Source organism: Cupressus sempervirens, chromosome 5, assembly GCF_028749045.1.
Source record: "Cupressus sempervirens isolate cs-2001-9-10 chromosome 5, ASM2874904v1, whole genome shotgun sequence".
Taxonomy (NCBI): domain Eukaryota; kingdom Viridiplantae; phylum Streptophyta; class Pinopsida; order Cupressales; family Cupressaceae; genus Cupressus; species Cupressus sempervirens.
The window spans coordinates 579,514,668-579,529,806 of NC_143122.1; the positions used below are offsets into that span (position 1 = coordinate 579,514,668).

Sequence of the window (15,139 nt, forward strand, 5' to 3'; positions counted from 1 at the left end):
ACAAGAACTTCTGAGTTATTATATAAGCCTTTATTATTTAAAAACTCAATTTTTTCTATTAGTTTCCTTGTAATGATTTTCAAGAATATCTGGGAACAAAAGAACCTTGTAGAGAACATGGCATGCCTAGGCTCAGGTACTACAAATTTCACATCATGATAAGGGGTCCCTTTCCAAGTAGTAGCTTATCAACTAGAAAATTAAAAATGAAAGTATAAAAAATAATGATGAGAATACATAACCATATTCCTTGAATCTATCACAATCTCCATTCAATCATTCTTGCATTGATAAAATAAGAAACAGTGCCTACTAAAGGGAATTGTTGATCCAATGTTCAACAATGACACTTGATATTAAGAGAATAAAAATTAATAAACAACTTAAGAATTCCAGTGACAACCAACAAGGTGAAGATATTACCATTAATAAGTCACTCTCGATAGCTTAAATAAATATTGAATTAGAAGTCATTGTCATGGAGTGATAGTCCAGATATCTATGCATTTAGTTTGTTATACTATTCATAGTATACAAATAATTAAGGATTAAAGGGTCCCATGAAAATGGATCTATAACAATATAATTAGAAATAGTTATATAAAAAACAAGCACATTTGAATTAGTAGCTCTAGGCACTTTTTGGGTTTTCTATGATCTTCAGGATCTAGAAGTTCCAATAGAGGATGGTGACCTCCTTATGTTTTTAAAGAAATAATATTGCTTCTACGCCAAGTGGAACCTCCTCTAGACACTAATAATACCTCATTTCTACAACTCCATGGCTCAATAATGATAGTTACGAGGAAATATCCAACCAACATTAAAAAATTCTCATTCCTTCCTGAAGCTTCCATTTGTTAGTGATAATGTGCATTCACACTCAACAATTTATTATGAGGAGTGCATATTATGTGAGTTATATTTTTGTGCACTATATTTTGTGACTTACATCATACTAGAGTTGCTAGTCACCTTGAAGTTTTATCTAAGAAAACCCAAGTGATAAGAGAATGATGGTTTTTGATAGATTTGAAAGAACATGTATCATTTGTTTGGAAAAAACATACTGCTAATTACAAAAAAAATCCATGGTCAAAAACTGCAATGTAAACATAGAAGAGGTAACTTACTATTTTGTGCTAATGAAACAATGGTGATTTGGATCTTTGTTTGAAAGTTGAAATCATTTTGTTGCCCAATCTTGGATGGAACTATCACTTAAATTCTTGTATCATTCCCTTAATGTGAAGCATATTAATCATATTTATAAATCAGATAATTGAGAAAAATCTAAAGCTAAATATATATCTTTAATTTAATTAGGAATATAAAAACTAAAGATTGAAGAGATGGCTTACCCAGACTACTTAGTAGTGAAATAAGTCTTTTTTTCCAAATACTTGGGGCTCCTACATAAAAATTGAAATGGCACTTTCAAAACTTATATCAAGAAAAATATCTTCATATCATCAAAAGGAACACTCTTTTATATCTGGATTTAATTATTTAAGCCATAGGAGAATCAATAAGATGCAACATCTGGATATGTAACTAGTTCAAGCTAGATATACAAGGCACTACCCCTATTAACCTGCATGTTACAAGGATCTCATATTTTAGGAATGTTGAGATATAGATGTACAAAGAAAAACAAAACAAAAAAAAAGCCATTATTATTTGTAATCTATAAATGTTACTTTTTGAGGGAAAGAATAAGGGCCTGCTACAGTGAGACTTCAATAAAAATCTGCAAGAATGGATCAACAGAAAGCATTAAAATCATTAAATTCCCTATTTTTTGTGCATTGATATCATAAGACATGGTCTTTCTTGAATGGAATGACTCGTTAGTGGAAGAAGGATGATTTGTTTGCAACCTGTAGATTCTATATCAAGTGTATTAAAAGAACATCCAACATTAATAATAAAGATGCATTTTGGTAGGGTGATAGTTGGATTGAAAACAATATATAAATCTATTAATATCTAACACTCATTAATATTTACATTATAAACTAATCATATATTATCTAACCTTGTATTATTTCTCCTCAGTTATTTTACAAGACCAGACAGGAATATCTTTACATCACCAGTAATAATATAAACATTAATTATGGTAGGGACCAGTATCAATCAGAAATACATGAAACAAATAGATCTATAATGAGAACAGGGAAAATATTAATAAATAGCAATATTGATGATAAAAATCAACATCTCTATCATCAAATACTCCAATGCATAGGCATCTCGATTCACATAAAAATAATCTCTACCAAAACAAGTGGAAGATTATACGAAGGTTGCTGAAAGAGCAGGACATGCACACATCTATAAAGCAAGAAGATTGGTGATTAGTATATAAATTTACTAGAGGCACCAATGGCATATTGAATTGAGCACCACATTGATAAACACCTCTACCAGATATTAAGCTGATGAGTGTGTATACCGTCACTACTGGTATTTCCATGCATCAACATGATCAGGCCTCACTTCCGATTCATGTACTAGATTATACATTGTTACTATGTTGTTATACTAGCCAAAATTATGGGGCTTACATTATCAATTTTCCTTAATGACTCATAGTTTTTGGGTAATAATCCATGATTTATTCATAATAATCATGAAGAACAAACAAACCGGTTATGAAAGGTGACAACTTTCCACTGTGTCTCTTCATATCCCAAAGCACATATTTATACAAGCTAATTGACTCTCTAAAGGCTTATAAGAAGAACTGATTTTATAAATTATATATTCCCTTTGTGGAATCTCTCAACTATAGAGAATTGAAGGTTGCAATAGCAACTGTTGGTGCGAGCAATACAATTGTATATCAGAGACAACATCCATTGAAGAGCATATAACATTAGATACACATCAAAGATGATTCCTATAACAAAGACAATTGCATATATATAACATTAGAATATCATAGATGGCATATCCTTGTGTGAGATCATTTTTATCCTATAACTTCCAACATACACTGAAAGTAACAATTATCATATACAAGTACAATCTCAGAGCGGTTATACAATGGAGCAGTCATCACACATGGCTATCATAGTATGTGATAGGATTTCTACAATGCAGAAGAAATACCATTAATATGTTCATTGAATAATCTAGGTCAACATGTAATCCAATACTCTCATTAATAATACATGTGGAATATGAAATTGAATTTGGCACTGGCTAGTGTAATTTGGATGTGACATCAACCCACTCTATAATTGCATATATATAGATACAACACACGACTTCAAACTGGTATATTCTAAAGTGCCACATACCATTTTTGGTGATGTCATAAATAGACATAAAGGTTAGTCAAAGGGGTAGTTAAGTTATAATAACCTCTATATTATATATTGAGCTCAAAGGATATTAATACACTTTGCAAGGCTCCTTTTATATTTCCTCAATATATCAAATTCTTATATAATAAAATTGGAAATCATAATCTGAGAAATTACAATAGACATAATCAGACATATGCTAACACCATATCAAATGGTCAAAGAACATACAAATAGACGAAGGAAAGCATATATATTGTGTTAAGGATATTAAGAATCTTGAAGAAGCATTCTCCACATTCATTATCATAGCAATGGAAGCATAGGAGTCTATATATGCAGAAGATTGGACAGGGGAACATTACACTTAGCCAAAATGGAGAAATTGAGAAACAATTGGAGTATCCTAAATTTCTTCTTAACAACAATAAAATCATTTAAAAATCCTTAAAATTCATATAGAACATTTGGAAGTATGGTGTTTGAGTTTGGATATTGACATGTTTTATGAGCATGGTAAGAGGCCATCAAGCTTACAGTTTATTTTCTCTGTTGCTTATAGTTAATTAAATTAGAATAAGAAGAATTTTGGATCTACCTTAATTTTAAAGTATTGATTTGTCAGTTCATAGCACAATTTGAGAAGCTAGACTTGTACTTGTTAATTAAGTTGCCCAAGTATTGTCAACATTTGAGGGTTGTCTTCCCTAATTGAGATGTTCCAAGAAAGGAGAGCTTGAGTTATATAGTATGCTGAGAAGAGAAGGCATTCACTTGAAATTTGAAAAGAAAAAAATATTTTTTTAATGGGCTGAACATTATCCCTCTTTGCATAGAGATCAAGCTTTTTGAAAAGGGACACCCTTAAGAGCAGATCACCATTTAAATTAACATCTGGAATAACAATTGTGTCCATTCTTGACAGTAAAAATATTTAATAAGTTGTAATAGTTTAATTAATCTCATTTTTCTTGTGTTATGTTTCAAAACAATACATAATATACAAAATATAGTATTCATGAACATTTATAAGTTGTTGTCTATCCATATTCAAACTATGTTATTAAAATGGTATCAAAGCTCAAATCCTGCCAGCCTATGAATCATGGATGGAATTTTGACAAAAAGAAGGGAAAACCTTTTTCAAGATAAACTTATGGAAATTTATAGAAGCCAATTTAAAATGATTAAGCTATTAGAAAAAAAAATATGCAAGTTTAAAGAAGCATGCAAAATTTATAAGTATAATAAAACCATAATAGAAACAATTGAGCCTTAGGTATAAGTATGTCAGCTTTGAGATATCTCCCACACAAGGCCTAGACATACCCCATAGATTCATCTTGCATACCTTGATACCAATAAGATTCAGAGATAGGTCAATCCAACCACTTGACCAAATCACTCTACGAAATGTATAATAAACCACAAGGTTTTCCAACTTTTTCTTAAAGGTTTCCTTTGAAATAGAATCAATTGGTTTTATCACAACCTAAGGATCTCACCACATCTTCTATGGCTGGTCTTATCACTTTCTAACATGTTTAAAACTCTCACAAAGTCTTACGAAAAAAAATAGATAATGAAAACTACCAAAATGATCACAAATGGGTGAATCTCCTTATAGTCCTACAAAACCTAATTTTTGACCTTTTCATAAATTTTCTCAAAAAAATTAATAAACATATTATATATCATAGTTGATAGTGGGATCTATATAAGATATGTGAAACACATGTACAGGTTCTTTGGAAAAACTATATGGAATGTGCAATTTTAATTTTGTTCACACATGCAAGCTAGAGATCTCATACTAGCTGAAGCAACTAACACTTGCTTAGTATTCACAAAACCTCATGCAACTTGTATTTATGATTATCAATTAAATAGATTTGATCTATTAATTTTAGTCTTTTGTGTGGATGACCTTATTCTTATTAGTGATTAGGAGCTAATAGGATGGTGCAAGGAGGAGTTGGCATTTGAATTTGATTTGAAAGATATTGGCCTTATGTACTATTTCTTGAGTTATGGCTAGGTACAAGAAAGTCTTCATATTGTTAGTTGTGTGCATCTAGAATTTACTTTGAGCACACACAGTTTCTATCAACACATGGGTAGAAAGTCAAACAAAAAGATGAATGAGTAAAGAGTAATGAGAATTTGAGGATAGTAAGGAGTTGATGTTTGGAAGGTTAACAGACAGAGAAATTGAAGATAGATAATTTTGGAGGGAAAAATGATGGATAAAATAATTGGTTGTGAAAATGGAAGAAAGGAAGACTATCTCCAGAATAAAGAGAATGGGTCGATAAGGAGAGAGGCTGAACAAAAGTACAATGAGGTTGTGTTGAGGCAGATAGAAGAGAGGTTAAACAGGATGAACACAGCTGAAGAAATGGAAATGATATCAAAGAGAGATGGAAGCTAGAGACCCCATCATTGAAGAGTTTGTAGAGTATTGCTAAGAAAACTAATAGAGGAATCCATTTGTGATCAAATGGGAAGAAAGCATGCAGAGTCAAGAAAGAAGTACAAGAAAAATGGAGAGCTATAGAAGAATATAGGAGGAACGGGTTGGCCGAATAGGTGCATGGACAAATGTTTGAATGCATCTATATGTGAACATCATTAAATAGATTCAGTAATAAAGTTAATATTTTGGTGTTCATTATCTAGGTTAATGATTGAATATGTTGTTTCCTCTTGGATTATGTAACTATTGTGATGCCTAGTTAGTTTTTCTATTCATCATTCCTTTTCCAATATTTTTTGTTACAAAATCTATCTAGTATTTTGGTTATGACATTAGAAATTTGTTGTTTGAAGTTTTAACAAATGAGTGTGATCCCTTCAATTATATTAGGCTATAGATATTTGGAACATGATAAATACTGTTTACCCTAATTTTACAAACCTGTATGGTTCTGACAGTGCCTAGGTATCACAACAGTCTGTTGGAGGTAGTATTGAAGGACATTTCAAACAATAGAGCAAATGAGAGCCTAATTTTTTCTTCTTGCATCACTACTCTAGCACACTTTCCAAATTCACTCCTCATATTAACTGCACATCAAGGAGCGCCCCATATTTCATGCATTGCAATCAGTGCATTGACTTAAAAAGAACTTACCATAGATTTGTGATGCCAAAATATTTATATGTGAACCTGCCTCCTCCCACCCAAAAGTGCTTTGGCAGAATAAAACAATGAAAACTATGTTTCAATTTTCATTTTTTTTCTAATATAATCCCATTTTTATGGCTATTTTGATATTTTTGGGAGCGTAAACAAAAAAAAAGAACTTCACAAGCCAATTTGGCCTCTCGTCAAAAAGTTTGGCAAAAAATAGAGGCCAAATGTACTAGTTGGGAACTCAACATAAACTGGGAGCTCAACATATGTTGCATCACTCGATTATGCTTGGTTGTCATATTGATAGAGTATCTTAGTCGATGAAGGCGCTCAGTTGCTAGAGGACTTGGTATATACTAGAGCTCAAAAATACTTATGTGAGCTCAATTATGCTTGGTGGATTTGTTGATACTTGGTCGTGGTTTTATGAGGCTCAGTCATGTCTTGGTTCCAACTTTGCTCGAGTTTTCTGTGTTCAGTTTATAGTGTGAGTCGATCTTGGCATTTAATTTAGTTGTATGTATTTTTTTTTGTTGTAAGCTGACTTGTGGCTTAAATGTGCATTTAATGCAAGGGTTTATTTAATTTGTAACATACTAGGCCAACCTATGGCTTATTTGGGTATAAGTAGGAGGTGTTGTGGAGTCATAGGTCATAATCATCCAACTTGGAGAAGAGGATGAAGTAGAGGAGAGAACTTTGAGAAGGGCTAGTAGTTGAGATTTGGGAAACAAGGAGATTGCTTAGTGGGCTTGCGAGCACAAGTTTAGATCTTCCTTGGATGTTTCTACCAAAGTGTGGATCTAGACTAGCTATGGTTTGGGTTGGATCTTTAGGGATCTTGCAGAACTATTTTTGTAATTGTTATTGTATTTTGGCCAAAACCTGGAAGGCCTTACAATCGAGGACATTGCATGTAAATAATTATTTATGAATATAGGGTTGTAATTGGTATCATATCTTACATTTTTGTATTGTTTTAGTTGTGTGGTAATTGGGGGATTCTCCTATTGTAAACTACATCAGAGGTTATCATAGCAAAGGTTTTCTCGAGTGTGTAGAGAGATCGTCGAAGCTAAGGCAGTTTGCACCAAGACCTAGGGTGAAGATTATTTGATCGAAGGTTAGATCTAGTTAATTTGTTGCAAAAGATTTGCAAAGTTCTTGGAAGATGACTTTGAGACAATTGCACCCAAGGGTGATTGAAGATCTACATAATGCTTTGGAGACGAGGATCTTAGAGAAGATTAAAGCAAAATTCAGATCTAAGATGACACTGATGAAGAGTGATATGATCGCTAAAATCATAAGTGTTATAGGTGGTGTACCTTGGCATGCATGTACTAAAGATGCTTATGAGGAAGTTGCTAAAGACTTTGAGGTTTTTGGATTGAGTGGTGAGGATAGAACTGATTGTGTGGAGAGACCTATAGGAAATAGGACTAGTCAATTTGATAGATTTGGATCTCAGTTGAATTTGAAGCATAAGATATAGATTTCTAATTTCTCAGGTAATTGGAATCCTGAAGATCTGATTGATTGGATTAGAGAATTGGAAGACTACTTTAAGCTAGAGGATATTGGAGATCTGCTCAAAGTGAGGTTGGCACAAACTAAGCTAAAGGGACATGCTACTCTTTGGTGGAAGGAATTTCAAAGAGATAGAGAAGAGGAAGGTGAAATAAATATCACTCGTTGAAAACTAATGGTGACAAAACTGAAGGCTAAGTTCATACTTGTTGATTATGAACTTGAGTTGTTTAAGAGGTTGCAAAATTTGTAGCAAAAGGATTTGTCTATGAAATAATATATAGAGGATTTCTACAAGTTGACTATTTGGTCTGGACATAGAGATTTTTCTAAAGAAAAGGTGGCTAGATATATTAATGGTTTGAGATTCAATATTCAAGATGAGGTTGGTATGTTGAATATTGCTTTGGTTGAGGATGCTTATCAGTATGCCCTAAATGTAGAAGACAAGTTGAAGAGGAAGATTCAAGGTAGTTCTCAAGGGAAGGAGAAGAAGGATTTCTTTGCAAAGGCTAAACCGAGTGCAGAAGATGAAACAAAACCTATTGATCATAAGAGAAGAATAGGTGGAGGTGAGTTTAAGGGTACTTGTTTCAGATTTCATGAAGGACACAAAGCTTATGAATGTCTTAAGGCTAGTGATAGAAGAGTTGCTATTTTGAATAAGGTTGAAGATCGTATTAGTGAACCTAAGCAGGGAGAGAGTTTGTTAGCTCAGTGAGTATTGTTTGGTAATAGGATACTGGAACCTTGTCAAAGGAGTAATTTGTTCAAGACTCGTTGTGGATATGGAGGTAAAATATGTAACGTGATTGTGAATGGTGGTAGTATTGATAACCTAGTTGCTAAGGAGATGGTTGAAAAACTTGGTTTGAAGAGGGTAAGACATCCTTGTCCTTATAGGATTGGCTGGTTATGAGATGAACATGCTTTGGAAGTGAGGGAGCAATGTCTTGTTGATTTTCAAATTGGGCAATATAAGGATCAAGTGTTGTGTGATATTGTGGACATGAATAGTTGTCAAATATTACTTGGGAGACCTTGGCAATATGATTGTAGGGCTATGTATGATTGTGTCAAGAATGTAATTACTATTGAGAAAGGTGGTCGGAAGCATTCCCTGATTCCTTTGCAGAATGAAGAACTTGGTAGGAGGAACCTAAGTATTAGCAGTTGAGTTGAGTTAAAGGAATCTAAGAGGGTTAGAAATCAGCATGGAAAGAAAACCTGTAGCACACCGAGGATGGATGCGAAGAAGAAAAAGTGAAACAAGGGAAAGAGTGTGCAAGTTGAAGACTTGGAGGATATGTATGTGAAGAACCAGTTTGGGATTTATGTGTTGAATCCCATAAGATGTTCTTCCATCTATTGAGAACATATTTTTGCATCTAGAGTGTTTGATGCAGGAGCGTCTTAGGGTAGTTAGCAACCCTTCATGTTGGAGGTATTTTGGCTTTGGAGTTGAGGACTCGGTCACCAAAGAAGTGGTACTCAATGATGCTTATGGGAACTCAGCATACATTGGGAGCTCGATGTATACTACATCACTTGGTATGCTTGGTTGCCATGTTGACTAAGTATCTTGGTTAATGAAGGGGCTCACTTGCTAGAGGACTCAGTATATACTAGAGCTCAACAATACTAATGTGAGCTTGCTTATGCTTGTTGGATTTGTTGATACTTGGCTATGGTTTTCTGAGGCTCAGTCATGTCTTGGTTCTAGTTTTTCCTGAGTTGTCTGTGTTCGATTTCTAGTGTGAACCGACCTTGGCATTTAATTTAGTTGTATGTATTTAATTTTTTTGTAATCTGACTTGTGGCTTAAATGTGCATTTAATGAAAGGTTTTATTTAATTTTTAACATACTAGGCTGACTTGTTGCTTGGTTTGGTATAAGTAGGGGGTCTTGTGGAGTCATGGGTCATAATCATTCAGCTTGGAGAAGAGGATGAACTAGAGGAGAAAACTTTGAGAAGGGCTAGTAGCTGAGGCTTGGGAAACAAGGAGATTGCTTGATGGGCTTACGAGAACAAGTTTAGATCTTTCGTGGAGGTTTCTACCAAAGTGTGGATCTGGAATAGCTATGGTTTGGGTTGGATCTTTAGGGATCTTGCAGAACTACTATTGTAATTACTATTGTATTTTGGCCAAAACCTAGAAGGACTTACAATCGGGGACATTGCATGTAAACAAATTTTTTATGAATAAAGTGTTGTAATTATTATTAGATCTTAAATTGTTGTATTGTTTCCATTGTGTGGTTATTTGATGGGGGCTTGGACATATCCTTTCTGGAATAGCTATGGTTTGGGTTGGATCTTTAGGGATCTTGCAGAACTACTTTTGTAATTACTATTGTATTTTGGCCAAAACCTGGAAGGCCTTACAATCGAGGACATTGCATGTAAACAATTTTTTTATGAATAAAGTGTTGTAATTATTATTAGATCTTACATTGTTGTATTGTTTCCATTGTGTGGTTATTTGATGGGGGCTTGGACATATTCTTTGGGGATTCTCTTGCCTTGCACTGCATCAATTTCATATATTCATTTAGTATATCCTCTAACCCTAAGCTACACACATGTAAAAATATACATGCACAATATAATATATAGAGCCTATAACCCTCTATCCATTTCACTCCCTTCAATCCCAATTGTTGTTTGTGATCCATTCTCTCAATATCTTCTACAATAGTTTGCCAAACATGTAGAATACAAATCATTTTGATCCACAAAGTCAGGGGGTTTGGTTATACATGAATATAATTGTACCCTTGAAATTCTTGTTTATCCACCTACAAAAACGATAATTTTCAGCACTAAATGAGTCATTGATATCACAACCTTTCTAGCATGCTTCTTACCTATGCTAAAATGGGAAGACCTTTGGAATTTTGTGACAGAATCATATCAAAGGTGGAACTATGCATCTAGATGGTCTAGAATGGGAAGACTTCTGGAGAAATTTGGTGCATAAAAATCTATGGTCAGCTCACATTTAAACCAATATCTTGATTCCACAATATCCTTATACAAGATGAATTGATTCTCCACATCTGTACAAATCTTATACTATGATCTTGGAGAATTTGGATTACATGTCTAGAAGCTTACCTCCCTTAGGTAGCTTCCCTTGGGCTTTATCATCACCTTGAACTCTTAAACTACTAGATTCCTTTAGATTTTTTTGTTCAAATTGATGGTTTTGATGATGATAAGAGAAACATGGAGAATTTCAAAAGCTTTCACATTTTTTTCCAATTAATGTCAAGATTTATACATATTTTGTACTGATATGACATAGCAACATGAGAATACTATCAGAGGAGCAAATAACAAAATCAAATACATACTATGAGAGGAGAAAATCCATATTATTTTTCTTTCCATACCAATGATGATCATGTATACAAATAGACTAATAACACCTCCACTGTTGATAGATAGATAACTACTCCTCTAAATGATGCATTTTTTACAACCAAAATTATTTACAACATGCTAGCTCTCAGTCTAAGGTAGTAGAGGGGGATTTTTGAGAAACTATCCAACACATGATAATAATTGTTCCTTCAGATTTTTGAAATCCTTAGAGATTGCATTCATCTTAGAGAGTACATTTCATTGAGTAACATGGATCAATTTTGCAAATGTAATTATATTGCCATTGTTATAGATATTTTTCAAATGCAAATTTGAGGACCCATAAATATGAGAGGAGGAGACATGTCTCTATAGTTAATCATCATTAGTTAGTATATTAATAATATAAATAACCATATGTCTAATATATATATTATTATATATATAATATAATATGTATTTTATATATTATATATAATATATATATAAGAATATTTATCTAATGATGATTCACCATCAATAATGAATCTCATGATCATATCAATCTAATAGTAACTACAAACTTAACACTCCCTCTTAGTTAGGAAGGATTAATATAGAACATATTATGTTCTTGAGTATATGAAGAGATATCATCTCAATATGATATTCCTAGAATAATATATTTAAGAATATCAAGATAAATCTATCAACACACACACACACACATATATATTACATATATTATATATGGAATTGGATTTGATTCAAAATGAGGCTAAATTTCTCAACACCTCTTCTTTAGCAAAGAGGGAATTGAAGAATTTTTTTTAACTTTAATATAAGTTTAAACACCACCTTAAGAGTGGTCTATAATAAATTTATGTTATGATGTCCAGCAAGATCTGGCCTGAAGAACCATAACAATTTAATTTCATGGTGTCCTATTAAATTTGGCCTAAAGAACCATGATAATAGATGCTCCAACATATTTTGGTGTTAGGAGATGGGTCTACTATTGATAAGATCATCACCTTTCAATAGTTACCTTTTGTTCGTTATCATAACTTTTGGCACTCTGAGACAACAACTTAATGTAGTTTGTTATGATAACAGGTCCAACTATTGATAAGATTGTCACCTTTCAATAGCTCCCCTCTAAATATATACATCAATCACTAGTAAATTTGGACTCAATTTTTGACGAATGTTGGTTAAAATTTTGACCAAGAAGTTGGTGGCAATTTTTCTCATCGAAATTTTGACCAACTTGCAAGTGGTCAAAATTTTGATAAATACATTTGTCGAAATTTTTTTGCCTTTGCCAACTCTAATTTGTCATTTTTGGTTGACATTTCGACCAATTCTTGGTGGAAAACTTTCAAGAATTGGTCAAAATTTTGACTAATTCTTTGTCAAAAACTTTGAAGAATTGGTAGAAATCTTGACCAATTCTTGGTAGAAAACTTTTAAGAATTGGTGGAAATTTTGACCAATTCTTGGTAGAAAACTTTCAAGAATTGGTGGAAATTTTGACCAATTCTTGGTAGAAAACTATCAATAATTGGTCAAATTTTCCACCAATTGTTGGTTGAAAACTTTCAAGAATTGGTGGAAATTTTGACCAAACTAAGCTGTTTTAAAAAAAAAATAGAGTGGATAAATCCCCCAGCAAATGCCTAGTAATGCTTCTAAAGTGATGTTCTTGGCATGAATGAAGCATCAAAATTCATTGAAGAAATCAAGGAAGTATTTAAATATATGATAACTTGAATTAACTTGAATTAACTTGGATCTGAGAGAGTCTAGTTGAATTAACTTGGAACACTAAACATCAAGTATCATACAAGTCACTACCCATAGCTATGTTTTTATGTAAAATGTATCTCCATGATGATGCCTTTTATTTCACCTGCCACAAACCATAGTGTATAGGGACATCCAACAAGCCTCCATGTAAAAAAGACAAATTATCTAAGAACTAGAAATGATCAAATTAAAGCTCCTGTAGAAAACAATGGTTGAAAGCTATTTTTTCCCACAAAAATTATCATTAACAACTAATAGATTGGAAAAAGATACCTCTAATCTATGATTTGTAATTGCACCACTTGATGCAACAAGAATTGTGGAAATTACAAAGAAAGAAATGAACACATAAAACATATTTGATTCCAAAAAATATTAGGAACCATCGCATTACTATCTCAATATTCCCACCAAAACAACAGAAAATGGCCTTAGCATACCTGTGGACGAGCAAATGCACCTTCAAATTTTTCTATAGTCTTGACAGGAAGATTATAAGTTGCACATCCTTGAGAGTATACCACAACTTCCTCCAAAGGTGGAATAAAGCCACGGTTTCTTGCAGATAGAACAAGTCTAGAACACATACGTTTGTACATATGCCTACAACTAATACCTAGATTGACAAATGGTGCTAGCATAAAAATAAAAACCAAAGGAAAAATGTATATGCAAAGATTAAAAGATGTCTAAAACAAGAATCAAGAAAAGAAAGGAAGAAAAGGCCAAATTTTAGAATTTCTTTTAAAATTTGCATATCATCAAAAGAATTTAAAAAAACCTTTAGACTACTCCACATTACCATTGGGATATCAAAGCAAGTATATTCAGCACTTTGGATGATATTAAATTTTATTTATGCTTATTTAAATTCGGTCTAGCTATCTCTCATAGACTGCCATGATTAGGAACAAACTGATTTAAAAAGCATTTGAGAACACTTATTCACAAATTTGAATGGTTGGCCTATTTTGCATGAGGTGAAACAAATGCTAGAAGGAAAATACAAAATGAACCTACCATACCATCAAAAACTATAATAATCAGAGAGTAAGAATTCAATGCAAGAATCAAAATGGAAAACTTAGAAACCTAGTACTTGAATATCATTGGCTTTCACCCAATCAACAAATGTATTGGAGCCATCTTTTTGAATGCAACCAATAAAGCCATTTATACAGTCTTTGAGCCTTATGACAACATTTGGGTTCTTCTCCAACCATTTAAGGGCTATTGAGCATTAAATAACAAATGTGAATTAGCTTAAGAAAAATTATAACAATGTACCCATGATTCTAAAGAAATAGATTCATTGTGTCTTGAAGGGTTAGTCAAATATATAAGATACATAGCTCTCAACAAAAGAAAAAAGAATAATGATGTTGTACGAGTCTAAAATATATCAAATGTTTTAAGATCCATCTTGTTAGCATTAGTCATCACCAAGATGCTTAAACAATACTTCAAATGTTGCCATATGACACTTTATTCACAAAGCTAAAGAAAATCTAGTTAGAAGATGCAAATAAACCAAACCAGAGATTTTCAAACCAATCAAAAGTTAAAAATGGTTAAATACTAGCAAAGAACAATTCAAATAGTAGTAAAACCTTTTTTTTCAACAAGAAAATAAATTCCACAATATTAATACTAAAAAGCTAAATCAAACCTAGAACAAGATTTGCTTCATCAGTTCCTACTATGCAATGAGGAGGATAAGGAGGCTCTGGCTTATCTGGATAATGTGTGTCAAGAAATGATAGCATTGGCCATTTTTTAGCACTAAATTCTCTAGCCATTTATTTGTTGATTGGGGTGTTGGGGAGCCTACAAGAAGGAGATCATGTTGATTTTCATTCTTCCAAAAGATCTAATAAAATTTCCATTAGGTAAAAAGTAGAAAGTCCATTTGAGACTAACATAAAATGAACTTCTAAGCATCATAATCTTTCTCTAATCCAACAAGATTATTTCAAGTCATGTTTAGTAACAAAGCAATACAA

At 32.7% G+C, this 15,139-nt stretch overlaps 1 pseudogene; it reads right to left on the bottom strand.

Annotated features, from left to right (window-relative positions):
* The window catches only part of LOC149557262 (nicotinamidase 1-like), a 19,757-nt pseudogene extending 4,822 nt beyond the window's left edge, over positions 1-14,935 (bottom strand).
* Positions 14,936-15,139: the final 204 nt, after the last annotated feature.